Source organism: Dermochelys coriacea, chromosome 10 (assembly GCF_009764565.3).
Source record: "Dermochelys coriacea isolate rDerCor1 chromosome 10, rDerCor1.pri.v4, whole genome shotgun sequence".
NCBI lineage: Eukaryota > Metazoa > Chordata > Testudines > Dermochelyidae > Dermochelys > Dermochelys coriacea.
In genome coordinates, this window is record NC_050077.1 from 21,909,152 (window position 1) to 21,922,773 (window position 13,622).

Consider the following 13,622-nt stretch of genomic DNA (forward strand, 5'->3'; position numbering starts at 1 on the left):
TGAATAGGTCGGAATATGAACAAGAGGCTGCTAGGCAGCTCTCCAACACCACATTCTACAGGCCATTACCCTCTGATCCCACTGAGGGTTACCAAAAGAAACTACACCATCTGCTCAAGAAACTCCCTGAAAAAGCACAAGAACAAATCTGCACAGACACACCTCTAGAGCCCCAAGCAGGGATATTCTATCTGCTACCCACGATCCATAAACCTGGAAATCCTGGAAGCCCCATCATCTCAGGCTTTGGCACTGTCTGGCTATGTAGACTCCCTCCTCAGGCCCTACGCTACCAGCACTCCCAGCTATCTTTGAGACATCACTGAATTCCTGCGGAAACTACAATCCATCTGTGATCTTCCTGAAAACACCATCCTAGCCCCTATGGATGTAGAAGCCCTGTACACCAACATTCCACACAAAGATGGACTACAAGCCATCAGGAACAGTATCCCCGATAATGTCACGGCAAACCTGGTGGCTGAACTTTGTGACTTTGTCCTCACCCATAACTATTTCTCATTTGGGGACAATGTATACCTTCAAATCAGCAGCACTGCTTTGGGTATCAGCATGGCCCCACAGTATGCCAACATTTTTATGGCTGACTAAGAACAACGCTTCCTCAGCTCTTGTCCCCTAATGCCCCTACTCTACTTGCGCTACATTGATGACATCTTCATCATCTGGACACATGGAAAAGAAGCCCTGGAGGAATTCCACCATGATTTCAACAATTTCCATCCCACCAATCAAACGCATCCTGGAACAGTCCACACAAGAGATCCGCTTCCTGGACACTACGGTGCTAATAAGTGATGGTCACATAACCATCACCCTATACCGGAAACCTACTGACCGCTATGCCTACCTACATGCCTTCAGCTTTCATCCAGACCACACTACACGATCCATTGTCTACAGCCAAGCTCTACGATACAACCGCATTTGCTCCAACCCCTCAGACAGAGACAAACACCTACAAGATCTCTATCAAGCGTTCTTACAACTACAATACCCACCTGCTGAAGTGAAGAAACAGAATGACAGAGCCAGAAGACTACCCTATCCTTGCAACAAAGCCCATTGCCAACTGTGTCCACATATCTATTATGGGGACACCATCATAGGGCCTGATCTCATCAGTCACACTATCAGAGACTTGTTCACCTGCACATCTACCAATGTGATATAGGCCATCATGTGCCAGCAATGCCCCTTTGCCAAGTACATTGGCCAAACCGGACAGTCTCTATGTAAAAGAATAAATGGACATAAATCAGATGTCAGGAATTATAACATTCAAAAATCAGTCGGAGAACATTTCAAGCTCTCTGGTCACTCGATTACAGACCTGAAAGTTGCAATGCTTCAACAAAAAAACTTCAAAAACAGACTCCAACACTGCTGAATTGGAATTAATTTGCAAACAGGACACCATTACATTAGGCTTGAATAAAGACTGGGAGTAGATGTGTCATTACACAAAGTAAAACTATTTCCCCATGTTTATTCCCCCCCCCCACATACACACACACTGTTCCTCACACATTCTTGTCAACTGCTGGAAATGGCCCACCTTGATTATCACTACAAAAGTTTTTTTCTCTCCTGCTGGTAATAGCTCGCCTTACCTGATCACTCTTGTTACAGTGTGTATGGTAACACCCACTGTTTCATGTTCTCTGTGTATATAAAATCTCCCCACTGTATCTTCCACTGCATGCATCTGATGAAGTGAGCTGTATCTCACAAAAGCTTATGCTCAAATAAATTTGTTAGTCTCTAAGGTGCCACAAGTACTCCTTTTCTTTTTGCGGATACAGACTAACGTGGCTGCTACTCTGAAACTAGAGTGAGAAACATGCTGCCAAAAGACAGTCCCAAGGGCTAGCATCACACAACCCAAGACTGGTTTGCAGATCCATACAGTTTCTGGTTATGGAAAATAACCAAGAACATTTGGATAACATGAACCATAAACAGGCTAATTATTTCTGCTGAGATGTAGATACAGGCTGGGCAAACTTATCATTTTTTCTGTCCAAAATGGTAAGGTTTTGTATACAATGATTATTGTTTATGAGCATTAAAGCTCCAAAACGTTACTAATCAGCCACTTTGCAATTGTTTGCTTCAACTATTGATTCAATCATAAAAACCTTGGAAATGCCAAAATCTTTATGTACAGTCAGATGTGGGGGAAATTTTACAGTGTAGTACCCCATTCACTGAAGTCAGGGGGTCAGGCAGTATAAGCATAGAATTTAGCCAGATGTATTCTGTGAACTCATTTCAGCTCACTAAGATTACCTGACAAATATTTCTCCCTACCATAATAAGTTTCTTTCAGCTGCTGAAGATGTTCTAAGGGAATCATGAATGCAGTCACTAGCAAAAGGTAGACATCATAGTTTCTTGAGGAAAATATGTTGGAAATAACTTTTCTAATTATACAGTGCAGGAGTCTTTTAAATAATGAAGTGACCTCATATTATCCCCAACCACAGTTTGACAAGACCTTCAGTTCTTACACTTGTAAAACTGACATATTACTTTTAAGAACAGGAAAAGCAGGATACACATATTGGAAATTATTCTTTCATCTCTGGAATGATCTATCCCCCCAAAAGTCTCATTATCCTGCTTTCACAGAAGGGATAAGAAAGCCTTAGGATTGGATACACAAGTAAATATATGTATATGTTGTGTGTATGCATGCATGCCTCAACACGATTATTTATCAGAACACAACATGGTGAATGATGCTGAAGTCCTGGATTGAGTCAGCAGCATCTGTGAAACAGATCATAAAATGAATTACAGCCCAATATGTGCATCTTATTTTATTTGTTCTTGAAATCCCAGTTTTGCAAGTTTAGGTAGCAAAGGCCTTACCAAACTTCAGTGTTAGATGACAAATGGGAAGTGCTGTATTGGGCACATACAGTATAGAACTTTTCCTTCACACAAATTGTTTGCGCTTCCGTTCCCAAAGCAACACAGGAAAGCATTTCTGTTAAAAGTTTATTGCCATATCAGGTTAAGAATTGAGCAGCATTATCTATGTTCACTAGAATAAGCCTGCAATATAATACTGTGTCTATTGTATTTTGTATATATATATCACATATATATATGTAAGTATGTGAAGAGTTTAGTGTTTATGTATGGACTCTATTATTGTTTCTGCCATTTTTATTTGGCAGGAATAGAAAAGAGAGACTGTAAACTGCAGAGTTTTTGTCATTTTTATCCCCTAGTATGCACTTGGATAATGGAGCATAACATAAAAGCTTCCTTTTCATCATATGCCTTATTATGGCTCTTCTAAACCACATATGAAGAGAAAGATCATGCTTTTTCTTCCCCAATCCTAAAGTCTTGGTGTGCCATATTTGTGGCACTACTGGCTGGCCTCTGCAAAAGCTTATCTGTGACCATACTTGTATTTCTCAAACAGCAGCACAGGGCGATGCTACTGCATAATTAGGCCATCCCACAAAAGGCTTATTCTGTACATTAGAGCCCATTTAAATGAAAGCCTATATCTGGCAGGAAGAATTCTATCCCATGCACTTTCAGAAAGCTACTAGCAAGAATAATCAGGTCACAAAAATTGAAAGCTCTTGAGCTGTATTGGAGCAAAATGACAGCTGCATTCTCCATCTAAAGTGACTGCACTTCAAGTCATTTTACATTGGCTTAACTTCGCAATGTTTGGGGTTTTTTTTAAAGTTTTGATATTACAAAGTACAAAAACTTCTATATAAATACATTATGAAAGCCTTCCTATCTTTCCCTGCATTTTATTATTGGTCTGGGTTTATGACATGGCTTACGCATTCCAGAGATACCGTATATGCTGCTGTTTTCACACATAGGGAAAGTACTTAATCCAAAAAGTAAATACATTGCTAACAAAAAAAAAATTCTGCACATTTTTATATCTGGTGAACTCCAGGGAAATACAAAATAAATTACATTTAGCATGTGTATGATACGTGATCTGCTTTGTTTCTGGATGTGTAGCCAAATGAACAACTTTTTCCATTGTAGAAGTAAAAAATATTTAAATCCACAAAATATTCCAAAAACAGCTCTTCCCTGTTTCAGGCTTTACCAGTGTATTGGGGGGAGCGGGGGACTGCCCCACACTGGGCTCTAAGGGTTTAATAGAAACCTAGGGAGGCTGCACAGGAGGCAGCCAATCAGAGAAGTGCTGAAGGGAGCAGCCAATCAGGGCCAAGCAGGCTCACATAAATAGGAAGCTGCAGGGCAGAGAAGGGCAGTTCTCTCTGGGGAGCCCAGGGAGGAAAGACAGCCTCTCTGGAGGGCTGAGAGAACTGCTAGCATCCTGGATAGAGCAGTGCTGCTAGCAGGAACTGGGGGAGTGAGAGACATGTCCTGGCTGGCTGCTGGGCTTTGCAGGCTGAGTCCCTGAAGCAAGGGCAAAGAGGATACCAGAGTGGTGAGTGAACTCCATTATACAGTGGAATATGTCACAGATACTTCCCTAAAACTGCATTTTTTTTTTTGGAGTTACATACAGATAGTAGAATAGGGGTGGCCAACCTGAGCCTGGGAAGGAGCCAGAATTTACCAAGGTACATTCCCAAAGAGCCACTAATACATCAGCAGCTGCCCCCATCACCTCCCCCAACCCCGCTCCCAAGGCCTCCCACCCACCGGCAGCTCTGCTGATCAGTGCCTCCCCCTCCCTGCACCTCCTGATCAGCTGTTTTGTGGCATGCAGAAGGCTCTGTGGGGGAGGAGTAGGAGTGAGGGCATGGCAGACTTATGGGAGGGCATGGAAAGGGGTGGAGTGGGGGCAGGGCCTGTGGCAGTGCCAGGAATTGAGCAGTGAGCACCCCCCCCAGCACACTGGAAAGTTGGTGCCTGTAGCTCTAACCCTGGAGTCAGTGCCTATACAAGGAGCCACATATTAACTTCTGAAGGGCCACATGTGGCTCTAGAGCAACAGGTTGGCCACCCCTGTATTAGAAGGCTCTGCTAGGCCCTGAGCACAAATATCTACAGAAGAAGATCTCAATTAGTGTTTCTTAGGGCAAGTTTACACTACAGCACTACACTACACCACTGCAGCATGTCTGGTGAAGATGTGCTGTGCCAGCAGGAGAGCACCCTCCCATCAGCATAATTGCTTCACCTCAGTTGGAAGTGGAAGCTATGTTGGCAGGACATAGCACCGGTGTGGACAGGTGAAACTTGCGTCACTTGAGGGAGGAGGGGCTTTTTCAGACCCCTGAGCAACGTAAGTTAGATCAACTTAAGCAGTAGTGTAGACGTCCCCTTAGTTTCATTCTCCCTTTGCTGCTTTCCTTGAGGGATTCAATCCACATGAGTCACTCTTAACACACAGGCATGGGTATGCCTGTGGGATGAAGGGAGGTCTTCTACAGCTGTGGGTAGATGTTTACCTATCCAGAACATGAATATAACTCAGGTTTTCTCCACTAACCAGATATGGTAGTTCCTTCAGCCTAATTATTCTCCAGGTTCCTAAATAAAAGGTAATAATTACTCCAAAGAAACCAATATTATCATGACCCAGATAATTCAAAAGCAGGCAGCCAAAAGTTATTGGCTCAAGCTGAAAATGATATTACTACCTCTAAAGACAGTAAATGATCCAGAAAGTAAATGAAATAACTGCTCTGAAAAACATCAGTTAAAAGGCCAAATCCAGTATGAATTTGGGAGTCATTTTTTAATTTTAAAATCAGAGAATATATTGGGAATAGTTTAAATTAAATAATGCATTAAGGTAAACTTTTTTCATAAACAAATAGAATATAGCCACATTGGCATTTTATAACTAATCCTACATTTTATGTAAACCTTCTGTCAGGTGTTCCATAGAATAATATAAGATCCAGGTTCAAGTAACAATATTCCACTGGTCACAGTCAGTGCTCATTTCCATGGTGGAAAAAGGTCAAGCCTCCACTGGAAATATTCTCCCTGTCCCCTACTCCCAGAATAATACGTTAAAGGTTTGATTTACCATTCTGGTGCTTCCCATCTCAACAAGTGACACACTGACTCAGCTGAGGTCTGGAATAAATTAAGAGGGCAACACCTCACTGAAATTGTTTAATAAATATAACAAGAAAACCAAATTACCAAAAATGGAGCTGATTGGGGGGAAAAAAACCCCATCACTTGGAATATATTTGTGAAGTGTGGCAATTTCACTCAACTATTTTAGTTATGGGATTACATTATTCATCTAGCACAAGAATTCAAGTAATAGCTGGTTTATTCATTAAATGATCATGGATACTGAAAGTTTAATAAATGTTGTCACAAAAAATAGGATTCAGAAAACTGAATGTGTTTATTATTTGTCCTCTACTCATTCTTCTGCTTAAAAAGTTTCAGTGATGGTACAGAATAAATACCATGCAACAAATCACATGAGAGTGAACAGTGGAAGCCAATCATTCACATAATTGAAATATATTCATATCAGCAAATACTTGGCAATACTGAAAACATACACAAACCATAACTGGTTTGCAAATTTTCTAACAGAAAAAAGGTGCTTACTTAGTTGACTGATATCATTAACAAGCAATGCATGATTGTACACAAACAGTGAAATGGTGACAAAGCGAAGGGATGTATCCAACTGAAATTTCCGTCTCATTCCAGCTAGAACAAGGGGAAAAATCACTTTCTAGCAAAATATTGTTAGTGCATGTGATGAGTGATCTTTCTTGCCCAGGGCCTCTGTAGTTTGAGTGAAAATGCTATTGTCATGTGAATCTTTCTACCATGGCTCCCCACATATCTATAATTAAAACATATGAACAGCCATGCTAGGTCAAACCAATGGTCCATCTAGCCCAGTATCCTGTCTTCCAACAGTGGCCAATGCCAGGTACTTCTGAGGGAATGAACAGAACAGGCAATCATTGAATGATCCATCCTCTGTCATCCACTTCCAGCTTCTAAACAAGGAACTCCTATCTAACCCTACCACAGAGACAACCTGGGTGCTGTAACCTAAATGGGAGTCTCATCAGGAAACAATTCATATCCTTTACTCTCTTTCTCCTCATGACAAATAGAATTCTCAAGAGAAAGAGGAGTCCCTTCTTCCTTAGCACACTCAGCAGAACACAGGGCACTGCTCCACTTCCTCTCATCCCACTACAAACCAGCATAACAAATAATCCCTCTCTCTACCTCAGCAGGAGTTGTGGGGGGGAAAAAGGCAAGTGAGATCCAGCCAGACTTACTCTTCCTTTCCTTTCTTCTCAGCCCATATGCTAGGTGCCTGATGGGACAAAAAGCTTGTCCCTCAGAGAAGCCTCGGATGGCAACCCAGGCCAGCAAGAGAGATTTTCTTCTCCCTATGGAACAGAGGAGAACTTGCTGACTGACAACCCATAGAGGGAACACATTTATACAACATTAAACTTAAGAAAATAATTTTCCTATTTAAACAAATACTGCTCTTTTCTGAATATTTCCCCCCCCCCCACTCCCTGCACTTTTCACATTTGGTCAATACACATGAACAAGGTGAGTTACTGACTGGCAGAAATAGTTGTCTAAGCATTGCAGGAGACTTTAATGTGCTCAGCACATCTTTCACATTTCTGTGCAATATTCCTGCTTTCCTTTCCAAATATTTAACTTCAAATGTTTGTTTTGTTTGTTCTACAAAGGAGAAGAGGTGTTTAAAATAGTACAATAGATATAACTAGGACTAATGGGATGAAATTAAGTAAAGCATTTAAACTATCAGAGTAAATTTCCTAACAGAAATAGCCTCCCAGGGGAAAGCCTTGTGGCTTGGACTAAGAAAGGGGAGGGGGGAAAAAAAAAAGACTAGACTAATCATTGGGATATATATATTGCTTTAGAAAGGTGAGAGGCTAGATAGCATATGAGCTTTTTTCCTCCCTAATTTCTATAATTCTTTCATTTATATAGTAAAGAAGATTCCAGCTCTCTCATCCAGAGTTTGCAGGGAAAGTGAGCTTCTGAGCCAAAAAAGAACTCTTAGAGTCTTCTCTCACAATATTTATTACCCAGGTACAGCTCCACTAACTTCAGAGGAGTTACTCTTGATTTATATTGATTTAAGTAAGAGGAGAATCAAAACCTTGGTTTTCCTAAAGAAACATCCAGTTTAGATATTTCTTTAAGAAAACCAGGTCTTACACAGTACGTGTTTGGGTTTTGAAATACCACATTATTTGATAGTTTCATTCATTTTCAGTATTCTTCTGGGACAAGCTTGAATTTATTTTTAGTTTGATATTGTTTGTACATTCCATCAAATGTATTTGCATCTATTGTAGTGGAAGTTGAAGAGCAATGGTCGGGAAGTGTTTTTGCTCCTCTAGGATTTACTTGGGCTTGTGTTACTCATTTGGAATGTTCTAATTCCCTTCTACATCAGATACCTTAAATGTCTGTTGTGTTTATTTTAAGTTTCATAAATGTTTGGGCCTGAACACCTGTATACAAAATGTATACAGCAAGTACTCTGCTACCTATATATCTGTAACAAGAACAAGGGAAAGAATAAAATGCAGTTTTATTTTGAAAGCAGGAAATCACTTTGAACAATTATATTCAGACAAAGACAAGGAGAAAATCTGCTAATATCATGCCCTCCCTCCGGTATATACTAATGAATATTATATATTTCAGATAACATGTTTGAGTTCCTCGGAGAAGACACACAGAGACCTAACATCCTTCCTAGGTAAAAGCTGCCCAGTTGTAGATTCTTTTTATTTATTTCTCTATTCTCCCTTTTGCATCTGTGGAATTGTAATCCATAATTCATCTGTGCTGGCTAGTATGATGTGTATTTGCTTAATAATCAGAACATTCTTCAGATGCTTCAAATTGTGCTCATTCTTTCTATTCTATTCCTCCTGTAAACGTGCTGCATTGATAATTATGAAAACATTTTCTTTCTCTCATATAAAACTAAGTAACCACATAGCAATTTTAACTTAATTTACACGTCTGAGCTCTGCCTCCTGTACAGTAATTTGCTTCAAGGGCTCTCCTAGCTACAAGAAAATAAAGCATTTTTACTGATGATAAATAGTACTGAAGCAAAGGCAAGCCCATTATTAAGTAAGTTAGTAGTTCCTAGTTACCTGCAACATTTAACTAGCGTTTAAAATAAAATAACAAATATTGAAGACACCAGTCTGTTGTGCTACCAGCAAGAAGACCCGAGTTTAGAAATGAGCTCAAGATCTCAGGCCTCAAGGATTAATGATAGTTGAACCTCAAATGGTTCAGAGTTTCATTTTTGTTCAGATAAGCATCTGATGCCTTTATGCTTATCTGAACTATTCAAAATTAGGATTTTCAAAAGTCTTCAGCATTGGCCTCTCTCTACTCCCAGTGAAGTTGATCCTAAAACTCTGACTTCAGTGGAAGCAGACTTAGGCCAAAACTGAGAATTTCTAAAAATTCCATCTGGAAATTCTTAACTATAAACCTGGATTGAAAATCTCATGAGAACAAGCTTTTCCTGTGAAGGCAAAGATTTATTTATTTTTTAAAAGGGTATCTAAAAAGTTAGTCTTTTAAAAATATTTAAGCACTGTGACAGAGTGCTAAGAGCCAGCAGCTGAACCAAAACTCTGGTCACTTGGAGTAAGTCTACACTGCAGTAACACACTTGCAGAGGACCCGTGTCAGCTGACTTAGACTTGCAGGGCTTGAGCTGCAGGACTATAAAGTTATTGTAGATATTTGGGTTCAGGTTGGTGCCTGAGTTCTGGTACCCTCCTCCCTTGCAGGCTCCCAGGACTCAGGTTCCAGCCCAAACCCAAATGTCTATGCTGCAATTGTATAGCCCTGCAGCCCATGCCCAAGTCAACTGACACAGATCAGCAGCAGGTGTCTTATTGCAGTGTAGACATACCCTTAGGCACTAACTAGTCCCCTCCGAGAAGCCCTGATTGAGGGGTGGAATACTTATAATCAGATTGTGGGCTGATGAATTAAGGAGCTAATTAGCCCAACTGATGGGAAGGTAGTTAAAAAATCCAGGAAGTGTAAAAGGAGAGAGGACTAGTAGAGCCTAGGGGAAGCAAGATCTGTCTGGTGAGATTGCTTCCGCTTCCTCTCCCTCTCCCTGAGAAAGGGCTGAGGACTGAAGGACATCATAGGCAGAAGTACGGCATGGCAGTTGTGATGGTAATAACATAAATAAAAATTCATGTTGCTGTTCACCATCAAGAGGCATCAGAGACTGTTTGGGATCCCAGGGTGAGAGAGTAGCCTGCCCTGTTACAGGCACCTAAATAAGTGGTCTGATTTTTAAACATACAGTGGCTCTCACGAACATCAATGGGAGATACTAGGTACTCGGCATCTTTGAAAATCAGACACCTTATTTAGGTTATTAAAAATGAATTTAGGAGCTTAATCTTAGTTAAGATCTCTAGAGCTTCTGCTTCATCTCCTGCACAAGACACCAAGAGGATGCAGTTTTTCTTGTTGTTTTAGCATTTCTGATCCAGACTGGCTGGAAACAAAATGAAGAAAAAACTGTAAGTGTTTCTGTACTGTGGAAAATGTTTGTTTAGAGTTCAGCTATGGAAATGGGCAAAGGTTGACAGCATTTAATCACTGTTAAATTTTCTGAACTGGTTCTCTTTTTCTGCTGTGGATGACCAGTATGTCACAAGGACACAGATGTTGATTCTTAGAAGCGTTATAAAAGAGAACTGGTCTTGACTCATCACCTCACAGCAAATGGAACAAGTCCCACATTTTTCATCCTAATTCCCCACTGTTTCAATTAAAATAGATGTTATAAACACATTTTTCCTACTGTCATGCATTTATCATAAAAATCTTTAGAGAAGGCAAGACAGTACCAGAGGTAAACAGGAAAGCAATCTGAAGTATGAAAGGGAAAAAAGTTATAAGAAATATATGTAAAAGCTAAAGAGATATTCTGTTTTCACTTCATCTTTATGGCTCTAACTGTTCTAGTCCCATAACTAGTAATGGTGTCTATTTGCTAAAATTTTTAGCATTGAGAATATACCAGTCCTATCAGCTATAGGATAAGATAGCTTAAGTTCAATTTGAGAGTTGGTCAGTTGGCCCTCTGTTGTTTGAGTGACACAGAATTAATTTGGGGCTATGCTGCAATTCTATTCAATCTAGTTTCTTATACTCCCCCCCCCCCCCCCTCACTGTATCATCTGAGTGCCTCCCAGCAATGCATCAGTTTCCCCCTTTGTAAAATGGGGATAATTATACTTACCTTATTTTTAAAGCACTATGAGATCTACTGTTAAAAGAGTACAAAGGAGTTACTAACAGATGTAGGCTGGTAAAGATTGGGAGTGATAGAAAAACACTACTTGATATCTAGAACAAGACAACACAATCTATGCTTGCTCTGCAGTAACCCCATGTTACAATCCCTATAGAATAACTGTGGTATGAAAATGGAATCTCATCTAGAATGGGCCAAAGGAAATGAAATGCAATATGAAGCCTTGAGGGAGGAAAGGCTCAAAGGAAGCCTGTCCTACAGAAGACATGGAGACCCTACTTTTACTGAAGATACTGGAAGAGGAAGATAATTCAAAGTGCACAGATGGTTGGCCTGAACATTTTACTTTGCTCTTCCCTCCCCCCTTCTTTAAATAAAGGTATTTTGAAGGCTCCAAATATTTCAGCTTGGAAGAAACGTGCCTGAATTTGTAGCAGTACAAAATGTACCCAAGCAACCTTCACATTTATTGAAGGCTTATGTGACGCTATTTCTCAGTATATGAAAATCTTATCAGACCTTAATAAAGATCACAACTAGATAACCTGGGGGATGAAGTGGAAATCATCTTTTCAATTTTCTAAGAGATAACGGGGGGCTAATTTATAACAATGACCAAACAGTTTCTATGTCTTTTTTTTTTTTTTTTTTTAAAAAAAACCCTGCTACACTTTGTGGAAGAAAGTGCCATTCCTACATCTCCAGAACTTGAAGTCACCCCTGAAAAGGTTTTAGATTTATTAAATACGCAACTGAATCATCCACAGGAAAGATTGTCTTTGCTCTGAGAACAGTGACACTTTCTTACATTTTTAGAAATGTCCTCATACTATTTCTTCTCTTGTATACATAGGCTTAGAAGGATTAGATTTTTGTTGGTAAATGTTGTAAACTTCAATTCACTGTATACAAACAAATACAAAATTTCCATTGATAATCTAGATTTACAGACAGGCTAAGTAAGAAAACCTTATTAGGGTTTGATTTAAGGATATTTACTTTGCATATTTTGAGATGTAATGCTGACAATTTGTTTTAACAGTTAAAGCTTTAACTTTTGGAATCTCAGTGTCTTCTGTCATTAAATAGTTGTCTGTCTCCCTTGTAATTTTGCTTAACTGTGAACATTTAAATTGACAAAAATTAGAAAAAATGCTTATAAGCAACCATAGATATAATCCCTTGAAATAATAAAAAAAACAAAAATTGAATTCAGCTAAGCCTATGTATACCACATTGCTATCAAGCTCTTATGTCAGCAAGATTTACCAGTTGGATCCCTAAGGCTGAACTTTCATCTTTCTACTAAAAGGAAGATAAAATATGGGGGGGAAATGGAAAACAAAAATTATTCATTTAGTTCATGTTTGGTGAATGACTCTCAAACAGCAACCAGATATTGCTGGGTAGGAACCACCATCCCCAGGGATTCTTATGTCCTTCTATAATGCTAATTAGACTTCTCAAAATATCCAAGTTCCAGTACTTTAAATAGGCAAGAGCATTTTATAACAGGGAGAGGAAAACATAATATTATCCCCTGTGTAAGAGAATAATGCAGAGATGAGGGAAAGCTCAGCTATGTATCATAAAAGATGGCTAACCCTGCAGCATATTCTCCAGCCAACCAAGTATCTAAAGGACAGAGCTTGTAGGGCTTCTGTATTTGTTCAAGCTAAAACATTCATGAGCTTGCAATTCTAACACAATGGCTAGCTAGCTCCTGGAGATGCAGCCTTGATGCTCAGTGGGGACATTCTATTCTAAACTGACACATTTCATTACAGTTTCACAGTATTTACAGGTCATTTGGGGAAAATCAAGGGCTCAACTGCTGAAGCTGATCAAGTATTGGTTGTAGAATGATACATATTTTACACTATGCTGTGGAAAAGGAGATAGATTGTGTATACTACATTTTTTCTAAATGTTCCTATAAATTTCCAAACAAAAGAAAAATTTGCAGCCAAAAATTAGATGGGGGAGGGAGCGAGATTGTCATCTTTCCAGCTACAACTGGGTCAAAAGGCACTCCGAATTCACAGTGATGAACAAACTATAAAAATGAGAAGGTAGTCTGTAAAGCATATTAGAGAACTGTGTTAGTCAAGTTGTGTTGGGCCAATATACATTAAATAATGTTAGGAAAATGAATTATTAGAAAATATAAAGGAATTTTTGTTTTTGTATGTGTTTATGCTGATACAGCACTTCAGATTTTGCTGATCAGAAAATTGGTTTCTGTGTTTTATCTGTAACATTTTTGGTCTAGGCAGATAGCAGGATAAAGCAGAGACAAGAGAGAGCTGTTAGCTTT

The 13,622-nt window shown here is 39.5% G+C and overlaps 1 long non-coding RNA gene across 1 annotated transcript; it reads left to right on the plus strand.

Annotated features, from left to right (window-relative positions):
* The first annotated feature begins 4,304 nt into the window (after nt 1–4,304).
* LOC119862764 lies at nt 4,305–11,808 on the plus strand. Its single transcript, XR_005295359.1, has 4 exons — nt 4,305–4,471; nt 7,969–8,070; nt 8,695–8,749; nt 11,460–11,808. It is a non-coding gene; the product is annotated as an uncharacterized LOC119862764 (long non-coding RNA).
* The last annotated feature ends 1,814 nt before the right edge of the window (nt 11,809–13,622 follow it).